At 40.5% G+C, this 21,360-nt stretch overlaps 1 pseudogene; it reads right to left on the bottom strand.

The window, feature by feature from the left end:
- Positions 1-17,377: 17,377 nt before the first annotated feature.
- On the bottom strand, positions 17,378-17,496 carry LOC145416837 (5S ribosomal RNA; annotated as a pseudogene).
- Positions 17,497-21,360: the final 3,864 nt, after the last annotated feature.

The following is a 21,360-nucleotide window of genomic DNA, read 5'->3' as shown; positions in this document are numbered from 1 at the left end:
CAGTAGTTTTGGGGTGCGGTAATGGCTGATGTAGGAAAATAATTACACAGACTTGATGAACTGACGCTCCTTCCTCGCCTCTGATCTACATTTTATTGCTTGATTCATTACCATATTTCAAAACTGAGGAGTAGCGTTCTGGGACATGACAGGTGCCCACTGGTTGGATGGATGTAAGACATAACCTTTGACCCTCTCCTGTGTCCCTGACCTTTGACTGGTTGCTCTCAATATAGAATTACTCATTTCTTACCTGACCCTCAACTCATCCACCAAGTTTGGTTCAAATCGGATCAGAAATGTTTAAGTTGACTTTACCCTGTGACTTTGAACTTCGACCCACTGGTGTGTAAAATGAATCAAGTCATCCTCGGCTGATATTAAACACTACCACCAAGTTTAACCTAAATCGAATAAAACCCATTTGAGTTAAAAAGGCCAAAATTTTGTTCTTTTCCTGTGACTTTTACTTTCGACCAAGTGTTCAAATGACCCACAGGCGACTTACACTCTGAAATTAAAATCCTGCCTGTCAATGGTATCTGACAAGGATGGAAAATACTTACTCTTCCTGTATGGCTGCTGACGGCATTCTGTAGTACTGCGGGCTGACTCTACCAAATAACCACAGGCGTTCTATTAATGACCTTCAAAATTTACCAGCTTCCATTCCACTTGGCTATTTAAGGTTTAGGCATATGACCTGTAGTGTTATTTCTTCCTAATGACTCTTACCTGAGCGACTCTGTGAGACTCCCACTGTGCCCACGGCTGTGATGAATCCCTGAGCGTTATAGTCTCACTCATGATGGGAAAATCAACAAAAATCACAGCGCTTTTAATGACGAGTATTTCTGAGCAAGAAAGACCACTGATTTTTTACATAAATTATCAAAATATTAATAATTATAATATTAATGCCTTATCTTCTCCTGTTTCCTTGGTTTCTTTGGGTGAATCAGAATTATTCAGTAGTAATATATATACATATCTGACAACCTGACACCTGCGTTTAATGAAACTAGTGAATGCTTTATACATCAGAAACTATTTTCCATACTTTTAGCCAATGCTTTATTTTAAGTTCATTCCTCTTACAGCAATATACAAACAGGATCTATAGACTGGTTGGGTTTTGATGATCTGTGACAGAGGAGATTCATATGACTTAACAAGAACAACTGTTATTTACCACGATATTTTTTTAAATAAAAGTTGTTTACATGTACTGACGATTAATGGTATAGTAGTTACCTTGTGATGACTGCAGCAGTCCTGAACAGTTCGTATTATTTTTTTTTTTCTGAATTCTACCTCATCCAGTCTCCGTGGGAATTTGGGCTGGGATGATGATGATGATGATGATGATGATGATGATGATGATGATGATGATGAATACTGTGAAAAAATATATAAATAAGCGAACTAAGGGAAAGGAAACACATAGGTACCCAATTATATATTTGATGATAACAATAAAGAATATTCAGTGTAAAGGCAAATTATATAGACATTTCATAAAGAATTCCTATTAACTGTAAATACCAACTACAATGCTCTTTAACACCACAAAATACACACTACATACGGGACGTGTATTTGTCAGGTTTGATTTATTTATTTATTTATTTATTTATTAGTAATTGACCTAGAGAGAATAACTGAGCAGGCAAAATTTATAGCAAGATACTTCTAAGCAGTCTAAGATAATATAGTTAATTTTTTAAACGCTAATCCAAATTCCATCATACATAAAATCATACAGAACAGCATTGCATCATTACTGACACCACTAAGTATTTTCATATTTTCACGGTTACAGTCCCTTATTGGCACTAGGTTATGTCCATTTCTGATCATAACAGTTTATTTTCACGGCCATCAAAATATCTGTGAAAACCCTGTACCTCATGCAATACCTATAGTTCATTTATTTTAACTTGGCGAAATTTGACCATGTGTTTATTTCCAGGTTTGAACCTGGCATGGTGTATCTTGAAGGATCACTGTCACGGAAGTTATACACATACTTTCACCAGCAACATATTCAGTATAATATTCTATCTCGTGGTTATTTGAAGCTAAATATAGTGAAATATAATGGATATAGAGACGATCTGTAACATTACTTAACCGTCATTGCATCAGGTAATTTACTGCAAGAGGCCACGTTACCTTCACCAGGAATTCAAGTGGATCATAGTGAGGGTCCTTGCACTGGGGGGTATCTGTGCCCAGTCCTATAGAGAGACAGCCATATTATGAATCTAAGTTGCCACAGCCACTGTTTGAAGAGTATCTTAATAGTGCCAGGATGACCTCTGCTGAGGCCTTTCTGTAAAAGATCTATACTATTTAATTCAACATGTCTCTGTTTGTGGGTAGGACACGTCTCAGCCGATATCTGTATTGTTCAGTCTTAACACTAGATCTATGAACTGTGCTGTTTCTTGTATCTTAGTGTATTAGATGGCGTAGCTTACCAGGACCAGTGCTACCATGCACAGCCATCTGTCATGAGCTACAGGTCCTCTGAAACTGACAAGATGATACTGGCATAAAAGCTTCTACCTCACCTTGTCCATCAAACGTAGCTGTGACAGTGTAATGCCCACAATTATTTACGCGACAGAGAAAAGTGCATAGCGCCATCATCAGATGCAACCTGCTGACATACATTTACACTATTAAATATTTTCAAGCCCCTCGCCAGACACTCTACATTACATGAGTAGTTAACGCGTTGCATCGATTATTTTTGTCTGGATAACCTTTGAATCTGTCTACATTGAAATAATCTGAAGATTTTGAATACTTCCTGTGTCATGTATCCAATAACTGAGCACTGATTCCAGTCTGATATCAAAATTTCATAGTATTAAAATAGACCGAGTTCCATTTTTTTGTTGTGTTTTCATAATGATTTACATATGAATATTGTTGAACTTTAGGTCTTACTGACACTAAATTTTTTCTTCAAAATTCAGGAAGTCTTAGGAGTAAGAAAAAAAAAATCTTGTAATTATCAAGCTCCTTCAGCAGTTACATTAAAAACTTCATGATGCAGTATAGGTATAATCTACGAATTACCACTCGATATGTCTTTCTTTTTTTTATATAGATTGCTAAAACTTAGACCTCCCTAGCTATCTTTGTTTTTATTCAAAACTAATAAACAACAGTCGCAGCCTTGCTACCTCTGACACTTTTGTGTAGTTTAGGACTTCATAATTTTCCCCTTGATGGACTGTACTCCTTGGCTGTGGAGCTGACCGTCCAGTATGCGTTGATGATATATTTAATGCAGTAAAGAAAGAACTAAAGGCTGGAAGCCGTGAAAATACACCAAGAAAAAATTAACAGAGAACATAAATCAAGATCCTCTCATACCTAAATGCTTATTATATATATATATATATATATATATATATATATATATATATATATATATATATATATATATATATATATATATATAAAGACTGGAGACCACAGGAAGTGGGATATACAGACTGAGACAGACAGTGTACCACGTTACACAATTATACGGAGGACAGAGTTGGCCTACCAGTTACTTGTTGGTTGAGAGTGTTAAAGAGAAAGTCAGAAATAGTGTGTTGCCAGAAGGGTACGGTGCACCCACTGAAATGGCAGAGGGATGCAAGCATATACAGTAGATCAGAAGAGCAGTGGTGAGCCGAATATTCTTTGATTGCCCTATGTTTAGGATGAGCTGCATGTGGTGAGCCTCCTCCCCCTCCCCACACACAAACAAAAGAGCTCACTCCACACAAGGGAGTGAAAGGCCCCGATGCAGCAGCTGCGCAGAGTTATAATTATTAGTTCACCATACCCGCCTTCCGAAAAGCTGTTTTGGTTACCGAAGTGATGCAGTTTTTTTATGAGAGAGAGAGAGAGAAAGTTGTGAACTGTTGAAACTGAAAAGACATTTACGTGAAAGATGTTATGGATTAAAGAACAGAGAATCTTATTGGTGTGTGTGTGTGTGTGTGTGTGTGTGTGTGTGTGTGTTTTAGAGACTGAAGATATAGACAGACATTGTTAGTGGGCAATGTGGAACTCAGTTATGTGTCACAGTCGATCGAAAGCTTTTGAAACGTCAAGTGCAATGCCAAAGGTTTCAGTAAAGTATCGGAAGGAGGATGACCAACATCCTGTGAGATGATCAATAGAGAATGTCTGATGGAAACCATGTTCAGTTTTTTTTTTTTTTTTTTTTCCATTAAGAAGCCTACACTGAATGGAATGTTTGTATTGAGAAGAGACCCAAAGACTAAAAATGCAAGAGATTAAAGCATTGTTAGATAACTTGGAATGGTCCACTGTCTTTGAGATGAGCCGAATGAGAGTAAATTTCCAGTTACAAAGGAAGGTGCGAGTTGAAAAGCTAAGGTAAAAGATTCGCCCAGGCACAGTGTCAGCAAGGAATCAGTTTTTTTTTTTTTTTTTTTTTTTTTCTTAAGAACAAGAGGGATCTCTTTAGCAGCATGCACCTCATTAGTTTTGAGGTCAAAGAGGGCGTTTATTCTGGGAAAATATATATATATATATATGCTAAAGTGGCGGCAGATGAGAGGTGGGGTAGGCGGCTGACAGAGAATTTTCAACGGAATAAGAAAATGTTTTGGAAGGAGGTGAAAAGGGTGAGTCTGGGAAGGAAGAACGAGTAAAAGCAGAGGATGGAAGGATGTTAAGGAAGAGATGGGCAGAGTATTTTGAAAGATTGTTAAATGTAGAGGAGGAAAGAGTGGCTGAGATTGTGGCGGATGGAAGGGTGCAAGGAATAAATGTGTTGGGAGAGTTGAATGATTCTTTGATCACGAAGGAGGAAGTGGAGAAGGCAGTAAAGGGGATGAAAACAGGGAAAGCTGCAGGTATGGATGGGTGTGCTGTGGAATGCCTGAAGGGTGGTGGAGTGACTATTGTTGACTGGTTAGTAAGATTGTTGAATGTGTGCTTTGAGAAAGGTATGGTGCCAATTGACTGGGCAAGTGCTTGTGCGGTCCCGTTGTATAAAGGCAAGGGTGATAAGTATGAATGTACTAGCTTTAGGGGTATAAGTCTGTTGAGTGTTGTAGGTAAGGTGTATTGTAGAGTGTTAATTATGAGAGTTAGAGAGGGTACAGAGGGAGTGATTAGTGATGAGCAGTGTGGCTTTAGGAGAGGGAGGGGATGCGTTGATCAGGTGTTTGCTGTGAGACAAGTGTGTGAAAAGTATTTAGCGAAAGGCAAGGATGTGTTTTGGGCATTTATGGATTTAGAGAAAGCGTATGATAGAATTGATAGTTAGGCCTGGTGGACTGTTTTAAGATTGTATGGACTTGATGGTAGGTTACTAAAAGGGGTGAAAAGTTTTTATGTAAATAGTAGAGCATGTGTAAGAGTGGGAAATGCTGTGAGTGATTGGTTTCCCGTGAGAGTGGGGCTGCGACAGGGATGTGTGATGTCGCCTTGGTTGTTTAATATTTACATGGATGGTGTTGTAAGGGAGGTGAATGCAAGAGTTTTAGGTGATCTGAGTCTGGTAAATGTTGATGGTGGAGATTGGAATCTAAAGCAGCTGCTGTTTGCAGATGATACTGCACTGGTGACTGATTCAGAGGAGAGATTGAGACAGTTGGTAGAGGAGTTTGGAAGAGTGTGTGAAAGGAGGAATTTGAAAGTAAATGAGAATAAGAGTAAAGTGATGAAGTGTACGAGGTTGATAGATGGTAGGGGGATGAATATAGTTTTGAATGGTGAGTTGCTTGAGGAGGTAGATTGTTTTAAATATCTAGGGTCACATGTGGCTGTGGATGGAAGAATAGATGCAGAAGTGAAGTTTAGAATAAATGAAGTAGGAAAGGTGCTGGGAGGAATGAAAAAAGTGTTTAGATGTCGTTCGCTTAGAATGGATGTAAAGAGAAGGCTGTATGAGGGTGTTGTGGTACCGACTGCATTATATGGGGCTGAAACATGAAATATGGGTGTAGCAGAGAGGAAAAGTTTGAATGTAATGGAGATGAGGTGTCTGAGGAGTATGTGTGGTGTGACGCGTATGGATCGGGTGCGAAATGATGAAGTGCGAAGGAGAACTGGAGTTGTTCGGGAGATGGCTGGTAGAGTTGAGCAGAGAGTGTTGCGATGGTTTGGGCATATGGAGAGAAGTGATAATGAGCGATTGGTGAAAAAGATAACTAGATCTGATGTGAGAGGTGTAATGCTGAGAGGAAGACCACGAATAGGATGGATGGACAGTGTGAAGAGAGCGCTGGATGCGAGAGGGATGTCTGTTGAGCAAGGAAGAGTGGCTGTGCGTGACAGAAATAAATGGAGAGAAATTGTGAATAAATAAGTGATGACGCAGCCCTGAGGGGATATTCTCCCGCATTTGGTCTGATCAGGTAGTCAGGTCAGGTGTGGGTAAGGGGATGGGTCTATTATGATGTGGCAGGGGTAAACCAGTTCTGCTGTCGGGCCCTGCTGCGGATGTCACTGATTGCATTGCACAGTTGACCCTTGTGCGGTGTGGTGCGGTGAGGATCTGTCCGTTCTCCCCTTTGGGGCTAAGATGTGAATGAATGTGTTTGAATGGATGAGTAAATGGAGAGTGTGTCGTCCTGTCTCGGCTACCTCCCTTTCCTTGGGGGAAGCAGCCTAGGTATATATATATATATATATATATATATATATATATATATATATATATATATATATATATATATATTCAGAAATAAGGAAGTCATATAGTGGAAGAGATGGAGGAACTGCACCCGAATCAGTCAGAGTAAAAGGCAAAGGACTGAGAAAATACTTCAGCTTCGTCAGAGGAAGAAACAACAACAGAGAGGAGGGAAAGAGGAAAAAATCAAGTTGGGGATGTTTTTGCCAGATGTCAAGATCGGACATTTGAGCTGGAAATTCCACTACACATGGAATATATGGTTGAAATTGTTTCTGAGTAGACGAAAACAGGTTTAGTATGATTCTGTGGAGAAATATAAAGTGCATAAGATTAAACGTTTCATTGGTATCAGTAACTGCAATATTAAAAAACGCCTTGTTCTGCACAGAATCAAAGCGAATCAGATTATAACAAGGAATTTTGGCTATAATCACAAGACAGGAATAAGAAATGTATGCTTCCATGCCAAAGACAATAATAACCTCAGTAATAAGCAAGAACACACTCAGATGGGTCTTGGTCTTGGAAGCAACTCAAGGGATGGTCAAAGACGTACTGTTTAGGATCCTCTCAATCAGCTGTGCCATTGTGATACAGACGCCGCTTCTTAGGAGGGTCCACAAGCCTTACTACAGCATTAGGATGGGTTGTGGAAATAAGGCAGTCATTGGAGGAGCCCAAAGGAGAAATAAGAGAAAAAAGAAAGACTAACAGAGTAAACAGAAGAATTATTTGGAAGACAGAGTTCCAGTACATGGGACTCTGTCCATGACGGTTGTTAATAAGGGATAACTGACTGGTTGTTCTTCAGCAGATCTATTAAGTCGATGTTCAACTGGAGCTGATTGGATTTAAAGTAACTGTTAAACAACTTTGCTAGCATTTCAGTAATCGAGTGTGGTATACCTTGTTCACTGTTGTGCATAGTTGATTGATTCAGCATATTTTGCAAGATGTTTAAATCAAAATTTGGCGAACTGTCTTGCATGCCTAGGATTAACTTTATTAGATTCATTATATATTGGACATCAATATTTTTGTGGTTTTCAGATTATAAGAGGTGGATGAGTTTATCATATATCAGCATCAGTGTTGCACTGGTTGCTCCAGCCATCTGTATGGCCTCTAATGGTATGTAAGAACCGTGAGGGGGTGCCTATTTTTAGATAGAAATTTCACAAACTGTGATACTAACAGTTGTACGTGAGAAGGTAAATGCAGATTCGAAGCAGACTGTGATATATCATACAACAGAACCAGCAACTCATTCAGTAATCCTGAGTCATGTAGTGAGTGTATGTTGCTTAACCTCAGCTGTTGCAACAGTGTTTCAATACTGTACCTACGGCCTGCCACACGTTCTATTATGCCTGTTTGTCGAAGTTGTTGAAGTAATTGGATCAATGCCTCAATACTGAGTACGGGTGATGATGCAGCTGTAGGTGAAATACCCTGGTTCAAATTCCCAAGCTGATCCAGCAAGAATGTTACATCTAACTTTATATTAGAAGCATTACTGGTTTGAATCTGATGCAGAATTTGTTGTAAAGGTCCAATGGAAAGAGTTACATCGTATATCTCAGACTGACCCAGCAATTTCAGCAGTTTTATCAAAATTTGTATCACAAGCACCAACAGTTGCTTGCCGTGAACCTGCTGTTGGTTGAGTTTATCCACCTCCATTATTAGCAAACTGATCTTCCCACGGATCTCAGCGTTTAGCCTGCCAGTAAACAGCGCTTCCAGATGTTTTCGGATTAACTGTGTTTCGAAAGATGGCCTACTCTGGCCTGGTGCATTAAGAATGTTTACTAACTTGATGATTATGTTAGTTATAAAGGATGAATCATCCGTTATCACTGGTTTAGGTGTTGGTGACCGTTCTAGTACAGCTGTTTGAAGCTTAACTAAGAGATTCAATAATGCACTGAACTCAGTCGATGGAGTGTAAGTGGACATATTTAAATGTGACAGAATTTGTTGAATCTGAGTCTCAATAACTACAATACTTATACCCGGGTAAGAAGGAGTAAATTCCTTCATTAGATTCAACAGCTTCATTAACAAGTGAATGTATACTGCTGGGTGCATGTTCCCGGAGGTTATGTCACGCTGAAGACTTAGTATCAATGTGAGAATGACTTTAACCGAAGGATAATTCTCACTGCCAGCAATCATTTGCTTAAACTTGTTAATTATTAATTCAAGTTCAATTTTCTCTTGATTTCTTGTCGGAGATCTCATCAGATTTATAAGTTTAAACATAAAATCAATAATCAAATTTGGTTTAACCGAAGGTGCCTCTTCCTCTACAGCTACCGAGGCTTTTAATACACTGAGCAGATATTTCAACAATAGTTCTACTGTAAAATCTATCTCTGAGTTGAAAGCTCCCTTTTCTTCAATAATTAATGCTATGAGAGGAGTAACATCGAAGTAAGGAGGTGACTGATCTGACTCTGGTCGATAACTCAGTAGCTTTGATAGGATGGCAATGTTCAAGTGAGGGATGGAGTGAGTGAGTCCATTGTTACTCAGAAGCTGTCGCAGCTGCACCAGTAGGTCCTGAACTCTGAAGTTTGGCTGAATGATGGGACTGCCGTGGGTGATGTTTTGAAGGATCAGGATTATTTCCCTACTGAGGACTGGATCAAGTGGTTTGACTGGCTTTACCAACTGTAGTAAGTGGATGATGCCGCTCATGTCAATAATAAGAGTGGGATCAAGTGACAGTCGCTTGAGTTCTCTTTCAAATATTTGTATGTCGAACTGGATCGTTAGCTGAGGTGATTGTTTTGCTATGTTCAGCAGCTTCAATAAGATTTCAAGTAACAAATGAGTCTGACTGGGGCTTGGCCTCAAATTACCTCTCAGCTGATCTAGTTTCTGTAATACAATATTAACGTAAGTAACTGCCCAGTTGTACTCTGGTTGACTGAATACATGGGTGATTTTTAGTCTCAAAACAGCAATATCATGGAGCGCCTTGCCCTCATCCTTCTCTCCCAACAAGTTTATCAGCGTGTTTATAATGTCCAAAAACTTAGCTGACGGGGACTGAGTTAGCCAGATGCTGGGCAAGGTTGGCGTTGGTTGAACTGTTGGGGTGGGTGGCTTTACCAACTGTAGTAAGCGGATGATGCCACTAATGTCAATAGTATAAGTGGGATTAATACGTGACAGTCGCTTGAGTTCCCTTTCAAATATTTGTACGTCGAACTGGATCGTTAGCTGAGGTGATCGTTTTGCTATGTTCAGCAGCTTCAATAAGATTTCAAATAACAAATGAGTCTGACTGGGGCTTGGCCTCAAATTACCTCTCAGCTGATCTAGTTTCTGTAATACAATATTAACGTAAGTAACTGCCCAGTTGTACTCTGGTTGACTGAATACATGGGTGATTTTTAGTCTCAAAACAGCAATATCATGGAGCGCCTTGCCCTCATCCTTCTCTCCCAACAAGTTTATTAGTGTGGTTATAATGTCCAAAAACTTAGCTGATGGAGATTGTGTTAGCCAGATGCTGGGCAAGGTTGGCGGTGGACGAACAGTTTTGGTGGGTGGGTTTACCAACTGTAGTAAGCGGATGATGCCACTAATGTCAATAGTATAAGTGGGATTAATACGTGACAGTCGCTTGAGTTCTCTTTCAAATATTTGTATGTCGAACTGGAGCGTTAGCTGAGGTGATTGTTTTGCTATGTTCAGCAGCTTCAATAAGATTTCAAGTAACAAATGAGTCTGACTGGGGCTTGGCCTCAAATTACCTCTCAGCTGATCTAGTTTCTGTAATACAATATTAACGTAAGTAACTGCCCAGTTGTACTCTGGTTGACTGAATACATGGGTGATTTTTAGTCTCAAAACAGCAATATCATGGAGCGCCTTGCCCTCATCCTTCTCTCCCAACAAGTTTATCAGCGTGTTTATAATGTCCAAAAACTTATCTGACGGGGACTGAGTTAGCCAGATGCTGGGCAAGGTTGGCGTTGGTTGAACTGTTGGGGTGGGTGGCTCTAACAACTGTAGTAAGTGGATGATGCCGCTCATGTCAATAATAAGAGTGGGATTAAGTGACAGTCGCTTGAGTTCTCTTTCAAATATTTGTATGTCGAACTGGAGCGTTAGCTGAGGTGATTGTTTTGCTATGTTCAGCAGCTTCAATAAGATTTCAAGTAACAAATGAGTCTGACTGGGGCTTGGCCTCAAATTACCTCTCAGCTGATCTAGTTTCTGTAATACATTTCTAACGTAAGGAACTGCCCAGTTGTACTCTGGTTGACTGAATACATGGGTGATTTTTAGTCTCAATAGAGCAATATCATAAAGCACCTTGCTCCCATCCTTCTCTCCCAACAAGTTTATCAGCATTGTTATAATGTCCAAAAACTTAGCTGACGGGGATTGTGTTAGCCAGCCGCTGGGCAAGATTAGCGGTGGATGAACTGTTGGGATGGGTGGTATCACTCCTGGTGTTGGCCATATAAAATGTGGCCGTAGCAGGGTTGGTATATATATGTGTGGTATACCTGGTATGTGTATGCCTGGTATGTGTGGTACGAAGGGTCGTGGTATGTTTGGTATGAATGGTCGTGGTATGTCTGGTATGTATGGTCCTGGAAGCCTTGGTATATATATTCCTGGAATCCTTGGTATGGATGGTTTTGGTATGCTTGGTATGGATGGTTTTGGTATGCTTGGTATGGATGGTCCTGGTAGCCACGGTTTGTATGGTGTTGGTATGGGTGGTATTGTTGGGTCATTAATTATTGGCAGCCGTGTTGGCCTTACTGGTGTCTTATATGGGTTCAGTAAAATAAAAATCAGTTCACAATCATGCTCAAAGTTGGTGCTGGTTGAAAGTGCTGTGATTGCACTCGTAAGGGCAGTGAGATCAAAGTAACTCTTTATTTCGTTGATCTTTGTGGCCAGCTTCAATATCAGTAATATAATTTCAGTGATTAGTCTTGCCTGAGGCTCTGCTGAATCAGTATATCTTTTCAATTCACTTAATTTCTTTATTATCAACCTAAATTCAACGGATGGATAACGTTCATCGATAATTCTGCGTAGTTTTATAAGTTTCTTTATTACTATCTTTATATCTTGTGGTCCATAGACATCATCTATCCCATTCAGTTGGTTGAGCAAAATTAGAATTATATTCGCGAACAGGTCCCGTGGCTGGCGTGGTATCTTTGTCCGCAGTGTTGGCCAAGGAATGTTGCGGGCCGGGTGAAGTAATTTCATAATGGCGATAAGGTTAATCGGTAAACTGGGGTCGGCTTGAATTCGAATGATTTCTCTCTCGACAGACTGTATATCAAAGCAAATCTTTATTAATGTTGAATGCTTTGCCAGATGGAGGAGAGACAGTATGATATTTGTTAAAACAGGTTTTCGTTTAATGTTTTTGTACACACTTAGATGCTTCAAATGATTCAATACCTGTTCTAGCTCATGATGCAAACATTCGTCATTTAGGTCTGAAAACATGGTGGGAAGTAATTCCTTTATATTTTTCAGCTGATTGGGAGCTTGTCTTCCATCCATGGTGTCCATAAACTTTATCAAATATTCTATTGTATGAACAAATACCAGAGTTGCAGGATTGGATTCCCGATGGCAACTGGGTATATAGCTTTGTTCTTCGTCGTCGAGATTTGTATCTGATATCCCATGAGGAATCTCGTTGATAATTGCGTTTATTCGTTGCAAACCTCCAAGGAGTGGAACACAAGGAACACTTAGTGAATAAGAGACTGATTGCTCCTGGATTAAAGGCGATGCAATAATTTGTTTAATCTTTTGCAGTGCTTGGTGCATGTGTTCCACACGTGTACAGTCACAGCCACGAGCGTGTCTCTTCGCCATCCATTCCGAACGAACTATGGAAGGCAGCGATTGTGAAAATGGCTGGTTGTGAAATTCAGACAAGCCGTAAGGTTGTGGGTCTCGTGGCGGTGTAAAACCTGAAAGTACGTTTGCCTCCTGGGATGATCTTGCTTCTCTTATTGTCTTAGTCTGGGGTGGTAGTGACCTGATGGAGAAAAAAAAGGGGAAGGACAGGATTACTGGCACGATAATCTGGAGTCATAATCATCACCACCATATCCTGTTCCTTTTGATCAGTGTCCAGTAGAGTGAAGGTTAAGTAATGGTTGATCTTGTGTGAATCTAATATGCGTATGTAATAACTGAAATGAAACTTAACAAATTAATCACTGTCCTGGCCGAGGTTCAATCTCAGGCCCCCACGCTTGGTACGCGCGCACGTTACCACTGAGCCAAAGAGAGGATCTCCCCTTTACATCTAGGCAACGTGGGCTTTTATACACCCCATTACATCCCTCTTTTCTCCCGTTAAGCCCCCGTCACACATTCCATAATCGAACCACGACAGCGCCAATATTTCAGTTAGTAGCGGCATCATGGTCCTGATTCGGGGTCTATCGTGATCGATCGTGACACTCGTGACGAACGCGGCCAAGGTCACGAGAAATTAAAGCAAGCGTTAATTTATCGTGGAGCTCCCAGATTTTTGTACCCAATGTAGCGCTATCGTAAGTCTTACGTGACCCTATCGTGAACTTCGTTGCAGCTACGCGACTCTGTCGTGGCCGTTGTAGGTCCTTTCAGTCTTTCATGACTCTGTCGTGACAAAAAAGAAACGTTACGAGTGAGTCACGATAGCCCTAATACTATGCCGAATGCGTCACGATAGATGCAAGCATGAGTCACGATAAAGCTAATAATTTTGACAATCATTTGACGGTTAACACGCGCGTGTCACGCTGGTCCTAAGATGGAGTCATGATAACCCTAAGAATATGGCAATTGAGTCATGATAGAGCTAATTATGGGTCATGACAGAGTCACGATAGAACTACTCACTTTTCGCAGCCTCGGCGATTTGGCAACCGCGCGGGCACACGTGGCACACAGTGGGTGTGGGGCATGTGGGCATAACTCTTGATGCTATCGTGGTACGTTCATGGCACCGTTGTGACTCTGTCATGGCACTATCGTGGTGATAGTGGCCTCATCGCGATGACAAAATGACCGTTAAAAATCTGAAAATCTGCCAGTCGTGACTCAGTCTTACAGCTATCATGACTTCATCGTGACCATCTTACGACCATCATGACATACTTACAGCCATCGTGACGCTGTTTTTTATCATGGTCAAATTTCACGATAGCGCCAATAATTTGAATTAGTGGCGCTATCGTGGTCCGATTATGGAATGTATGATGGGGGTTTAGTGATTAATTTGGTGAGTTTCGAACACACAGGGTAGCGTAGCATTGGAGGCCATTTCGGGAAGGCTGTGGACCACACCGAACAGCCCATCCCCGGGATGTAAGGATAGGGATGCTGTCAGCTAACCAAGGAACATCAATTGCCAACCAGGCCTCGCCGCACATCCCACACCGCTGCCAACCAATGTAATAACCGATCTGAAACTTAACAGATTAATCACTGGTCTGGCCGAGATTCGATCCTGGGCCCTCGCGCTTGATACGGGCGCACGTTACCATTGAGCCAAAGAAAGAATCCTCGCTTTACTACTAGGCAACGCGGGCCGTTATACACCCCATTACACATACATATTCACGTGCGTGTGGAGACCCCTTCCTATACAGTAATAATCAGATCACTTTTATCAAAAACAATGCAGCAAGTTTATGTCGAAGCGCAAGGCAAATAGAAGTATCATTGTTCATTATAGTTTTATTCCTTAATTAACCATACATGAAAAACAGGACTTTGTGTCTCAAACTATATTCATTTTATTCTAACCTGGCCCAGATTTTCGTCCTTTTACAGCTTATTTCACGAACATCAGTGGCAGGAAACGACAATACTACTGCGTTAAATCCTTTCCATGGCACTTTTTCGTGACTAACATCACATCCTCGTGTTACTCTTTAGTTATAACTCGGTATTCATGACGGAAAGATGGAAATTTTGGTCAAGTTAGAGTAAAATAGATATAGTAACAGGCCACTCCAAGCTGTATCTACCTGTATCTCGGAAATCTTACTACTCAAACACTCGTCAGGAATTGCCACTGCCATCCGAATTCTTCTTCACATACCTGGTCCTGAGAGAAGGTTGAACACATAGTTATGGTCCTCACCTTACAATGAATACTCCGTCCTTGAACCGCATTTTTCTCCCTCACTCTAAATGTAACCACATCTGACCACTATTACTCATTCCACACCTATCCACCTTTTTACCCTCACCAACAGCACCCCTTCCATACCATCGTGAAGTGCGTTTTCGAGCTAGACTATGAAGAACAGAAAGATGGATGAATATTATGAACTAAAGCAATACTCCATCTCATAATCTCAATGGAATTAGTGTTATGTTTAGCTACCGGTATGTGGATGAATATATTTTTTCGTTAATTTGTTGGTTAATTGTTAAGCATAATTAGGTGCTTCTGATGGCACTGGTGAGGAAGCGTTAATGATACTGATGAAGAGGGCAGTATTAGAAGTGGTGAATAGGGGTAAAGGGGGTAATGACAATAGTGGAAAAGGCAGTGATGGTGGCAGTGATGAAGACGGTGTTGGTAGTGGTGGACAGGGGAAAATGGTGGTGGAGAGGGCAGTGGTAGGGGGGTAGAGGGCAATGATGTTAGTGGAGAGGCGGTGCTGGTAGGGGGAAGAACGTAGTGATGGTAGTAGTGGAAAGCGAGGTTATGCTAGTGCTGGAGAAGCAGTAATGGAAGTATTAGGAGGATTAATTGGGATGGTAGTATCATGGGAGTTGATGGTAGTTATAGCGAGGGGGTGAAGGTGTTGGTGTGCAAGAAAAACTGACTCGCTTTTATCAAACACGTGTAAATAAATAACTAGACAACCTCACGAATTTATGCAAGCTAAACCAAATTTTATCCGTAAGAGAATTTCGCCTCACTTATTCTAGGTTATCGTTCGTGAACATAACAAATACTTTTTATCTGCCCATACCGATTTGTCTGTTTATTTGTTGGTCTATCAGTGTATCTATAGTCAGATGCCTTAATCCCAGAAGGGGTGCCCAGAAACAAATCGCCTCTATGTCATTCTGTCTTTGGTATCTGACAGCCCTACAACCAACTCACACCATCATCATTCATTTACCTCTTCATTCCATCCCACCACCTCATGATAGCTTCCCCTTTCCTCGCTCCTTCTCCGCACCCACGTACACTCTATTAGACAATCTCTCCCTCTCAGTTACCACACGGCCAACCCACCTCAGGGTACTTCTACTAATACTTTCTAGCACAACCATATCACCACCACAACGTTCCTTTACTTCTTTGTCTGTCTGTCTCTCCACGTAACTAGAAATGCCCATCTCAAAGAACGAGAGGTGGGTGACAGTCACTGTATATGGGTCAAGAAGTGAAAGAAGTGCAGGGAAAAGGGAAGGATTCCAACAGGAGTTCATGGAGTGTGTGGCAGGTTTTGAGGAGAGGAATCGAATACTGGTAGTGGGATTTTGAGTGCAAGGGTTGGGGACAGGAGAAGGTATGAAGTTCTGGAGTAAATGAGAATAGCGCCTTTTTTTGAACCTATGTGACAGTAGGGTTAGTGATTGGAAACTGATATTAAAGATACATCCATAGGTATATGTTGGTGGATGGGGTGGATGAACAGCAGGAACTGACTGTGTGATGGTGGATTGCCGTGTCAAGATGTTACTTGCTGTGGGCGTTCTTAGAGGGCAGTAGGAAAGACACTGCCGTTCCTGGATGAGGCAGTTACGAAAATGTGCAGTAGTTCTGAGAAATGCAGGAAGGAACTGAGCTGGAAAAAGTAGTAAAGTTTAATGAACTTACAAAAGAAGTCTATAGGGTTAAATGTTAGCAGTGAATGAGAGGAGATTATTTAGAGTGAGATACTGTGCTAAGAGGAGTGGAAAGAGAATGCAAGGGGCTCAAGTAAACTGTTCCAAAGAATGCCAGGGAAGTTTATAGCATGAGGAGCGTGGATGGAAGTAAAAGGAGAAGGGATGCATCAAACTGTTAATTAAGTATTGACACCCAGTATAGTGGGTAATTAGGGTATGACGGTGATACGAAGTGAAAGTGTCCGTTACAGAGGTCAAAACGTTGGGATCGAAGCCAGCTCAACAATAATTTCCACTGAAAAGCTGTTTCTAGATATTTTACAGCACTTAGTATTAACCAGAATTTTATCATAGGACTCTTTAAAATCAGCATTAATTTTCAATAACGTGAGGTGCAGGAGTTATGAAAATAAGAAAAAATAATATTATAAATCTATATTCCCTCAAAATAGTGTAGCTAATTTTTCAGACAAAAACTTTGTAGTCATGTTGATATTAAGTTTACCATCTCTGTCATGCAGTGACGTATGACTTGCATTTAACTGATTTTGAGTTTTTGACAATATATTTTCAGCTGCGAAAAAATACTTAAAGGATATATTTTTTCACTTACTGAACGAAAGCGTCTGCAAAATCACAACGCCAAGGCGTAGACATATCTCTAGGGCCTTGCCTAGCTTTTTTTTTTTTTTTTAGTCCTTCACATTTTTCATTCATTCATTCATTGCCAGACGCCATGTATCCCAAACGGGGTGGAAAAGGGCTTAGAGTTACTTGTTTTACAGGGAGGGGCACTAATCCTCCACCAACCCCACTTGACACGTAGGGAGAACGTTATGCCAACAGCATCTGGTGTTCCCAGGCGGTCACCCATCCAAGTACTAACCAGACCCAACGTTGCTTAACTTCGCTGATCCGACGAGGAGCGGTGTACTCAACGTGGTATGACCTTCACATTTATTCCTTTATATCTAGGGACTACGACAATTATACAGTAGAGATGTCCTCTGGCGTCTCACGCTCTAACCCCAAACAATTACATTCATAATCATTCCTATTCCATACACTTTAGAATTACACTGAAAACCAAGAAAGATCATTTTCAGTTTAATGGAAAATAGCTTCTGGAGTGGTTGTGGTTTACACACTGATATCGGTGTTTGGTCAGAGGAAAGGATAAATATAGAATATTTGTGAATATCAATGCCGCATTCATAATATCAGTATCATTGATCCATAATTCGGCCTTTCCACTGTTTAATGACTACCTAATGTAGGTGCAGAAACAGAATAATTAGTAAATGTGTATGTGTAAGGCAATGGAGAGGTCAGGAGCCCTTGGAATTGTGGTAGCATGTGCTTTCATATGGTCTTAATACAGAACAGTCGTATGAGTTCGACGCCTACGAGAGAACTGAATAAAGACGTATTAGTGCCCACTTTAAGGTATGGATGCGTGAGACTTTGCAATGGCAGTTTACACAAATCAAGAGTGATAGAAGAAATGGAAGTATCAAAAAATGTCTGTCAGGTACTTAGAGTGGACGGGATAAGAAGTATAGACAGCTGTGAAAGCTGAAATTAGAAAGTGTACTGTTCAAAGATATAAGAAGGCGGACTTTGATGGGAAGGCGTATAAAGGATATCGACACGTAGTGAAAAAAATAAACATGAATAGATCTGAGAGTAAGGCGATGTGGAAGACCAACAAATAAGAGGATGGTTATGATGATAAAGACGTGATAGACGAGGTACGAAATTAAAGGAAACCAGAGAAACGAATGAGAGAGATGAATGGATAAAATATGCATGGAAATGTTCTGTATGAGACACTGGTTTCACTCCATATTTAACTTGACAGACGACAGAATAATACTGATTCCCAGGGCATCCACTTGACACACTCTCTCTCTCTCTCTCTCTCTCTCTCTCTCTCTCTCTCTCTCTCTCTCTCTCTCTCTCTCTCTCTCTCAGTTACTTACTTGGGCATGGTGGTGGTGTGGGTTGTCCCCGTCATCACCACCAGCACCATCATCACCTTCACCCAAAGCTCCATCATGGTCGCCTCGGGAACTAACTGAAACGTAAGAAAAAATACTGCCTAATACAACTGACATGAACAATATTTACGCGTCACGGCTGTAGTATTAAACAAATACCATTTAAATCACAACGTTTGTCCCAAAGATCCTGCCTGCGTTACAGGTCCCCATACAGTTCCTAGGGCCAGTCAACTTGTTATTGTGTCTCATGGTTCTGCAGCCGCATCTTGTGAAAAATGATCTCTGCAAAACGAAAAAATTGAGGGATATTATCCAATACCGTTCAATGCAAAGCCTACATAGCAGGCATCATTTACACTAATATAAATCACTTGTGCATTACAGTACTGTGACTGTTGAATACAAAGCCTACATAGCAGGCATCATTTACACTAATATAAATCACTTGTGTATTACAGTACTGTGACTGTTGAATACAAAGCCTACATAGCAGGCATCATTTACACTAATATAAATCACTTGTGTATTACAGTACTGTGACTGTTGAATACAAAGCCTACATAGCAGGCATCATTTACACTAATATAAATCACTTGTGCATTACAGTACTGTGACTGTTGAATACAAAGCCTACATAGCAGGCATCATTTACACTAATATAAATCACTTGTGCATTACAGTGCTGTGACTGTTGAATACAAAGCCTACATAGCAGGCATCATTTACACTAATATAAATCACTTGTGCATTACAATACTGTGACTGTTGAATACAAAGCCTACATAGCAGCCATCATTTACACTAATATACAGTAAATCACCTGTGTATTACAGTACGGTGACAGTTGAATACAAAGCCTACATAGCAGGCATCATTTACACTAATATAAATCACCTGTGTATTACAGTACTGTGACTGTTGAATACAAAGCCTACATAGCAGACTGTTGAATACAAAGCCTACATAGCAGGCATCATTTACACTAATATAAATCACCTGTGTATTACAGTACTGTGACTGTTGAATACAAAGCCTACATAGCAGACATCATTAATACAGTACTAATATAAATCACCTGTGTACTACAGTACTGTGACTCGCCAACCAGTAATGATGTTCACACAGAGGTTCACCGACTGGCTGCTTAACAGAATACAAACAAAGCCTCATTGTCTTCATTTACTTACACATTTGACCCAACAGCACCACAGGAGTTTGTATTTACGCTTAGGATTACACCAGTGCGTGGGGGAAGAATACGGGTATTTAGTGACCAGTGCCCGTATAATAAAAACTCGTAGGAGTAAAAAGTTCCTCTCAAAGTGAAATCTGGCTCCTAACTTCTAGAAGTACTCCTAAAAGTTACTTTCAACTACCAAGTTTACTCTTAAAATCGCTAAAAGTAGAAGTCCTCCACAAGGACTTTTAAGGAGTTAGTAGGGCTTTTAGTGACAGTAAACACAGTAGCTGCGTCCCTCAAACACCAAGAGACAAGACAACATAGACCATGGCTGACCGACACCATCCACCACGTAGAAATTTTCGAGCTCGGAAGGATGCATTCATGGAATATGATGATCAAGAACTTGTAAGAAGGTGCCATTTCGATCGTGAGGGCATTCTGTTTATTACTGATTTAGTAAAAGATGTACTGGAAAGGCCCACACATCGAAACCATCCTCTCACACCCGAGATGGAAGTGTTGACACTATTAAGGTGTACCTTGCAACTGGAAAAATACAGCAGTGTAATTGTGATGACTTTGGACCATCGCAGCCATCAGTGAGCAATGTGATAACGGAAACACTCTATGCTCTAACTGCTCCACACATTGTTAAGAGGTTTGTGTAGTTCCCTTGTACACTCCCAGAACTCAAAGAACTGAAAGAAAATTCAGGCGAATTGCTGGCTTTCCTGGGGTAGCTGGTGTGACTGATGGGACTCACATACGAATTGTGGCACCAAACCAGTATGAAGAAGTGTATGTGAATAGAAAAAAATACCACAGCATGAACATTCAGTTGGCGTTTGATAATGAATATAAAATACTGGATGTGGTTGCAAGGTGGCCTGGATCAACACATGATGCCCGAATTTGGCAAGAAAGTGGATGAGAGGAAGCAGCATTCACGGCATTTGCAATCTCAGTCCATGCATGCTTTTTCATGTCCGAGGTGTTCCCCGGGCCGAATTTCCCTTTTATAATTCTTTTTCTTTCTCCAATGCCTTCTGCCAGCACGAGACACTCTTCCTCCGTCCAGTTCTCTTTCTCTGGAATTTATCTGCAGCCGTGGTAAGTTGAAATTGCGCCATTGTTGACGGTCATTGTACCACGTGTACACACAATGTCCCGATGGTAGCAGGTAGAGTACCTATGTCGCTACTCTCCCCGGTCTCCTGGTACTCTAGTAGCAGGCACGATCAGCTGACCACACGATGTGTTTACATTTTATCGACATTCGTAAAGAATCATTATACATGATCAAATAGATGTTGTTCCTATATATAAAAACTAGTTTTTCATTTTTAAACTACTTACTGATACTCTAAGGATTTCTAATTGTAATTTATTAAATATATTAAGCAGAGATCTTTGTGCTGGTAACACTTCATGGTAGGAGCGAAATTACTACTACGAGTCCTCCTAGGAGGAACCTTTAGAAGCAACTCTCATCTACAACCACTTAGTAGCAATTTTAGGAGTGAAAGATTACCGTTGGGTTGACATGGTGCTTTGTTTTAGCGCCGATATATATATATATATATATATATATATATATATATATATATATATATATATATATATATATATATATA

Source organism: Coenobita brevimanus, chromosome 13 (genome assembly GCF_032717465.1).
Source record: "Coenobita brevimanus isolate Jiangsu-jjx chromosome 13, ASM3271746v2, whole genome shotgun sequence".
In the NCBI taxonomy this organism is placed as follows: Eukaryota; Metazoa; Arthropoda; class Malacostraca; order Decapoda; family Coenobitidae; genus Coenobita; species Coenobita brevimanus.
The sequence above is the reverse complement of the archived record's forward strand: the minus strand, read 5'-3'. Positions and strand labels throughout refer to the sequence as shown.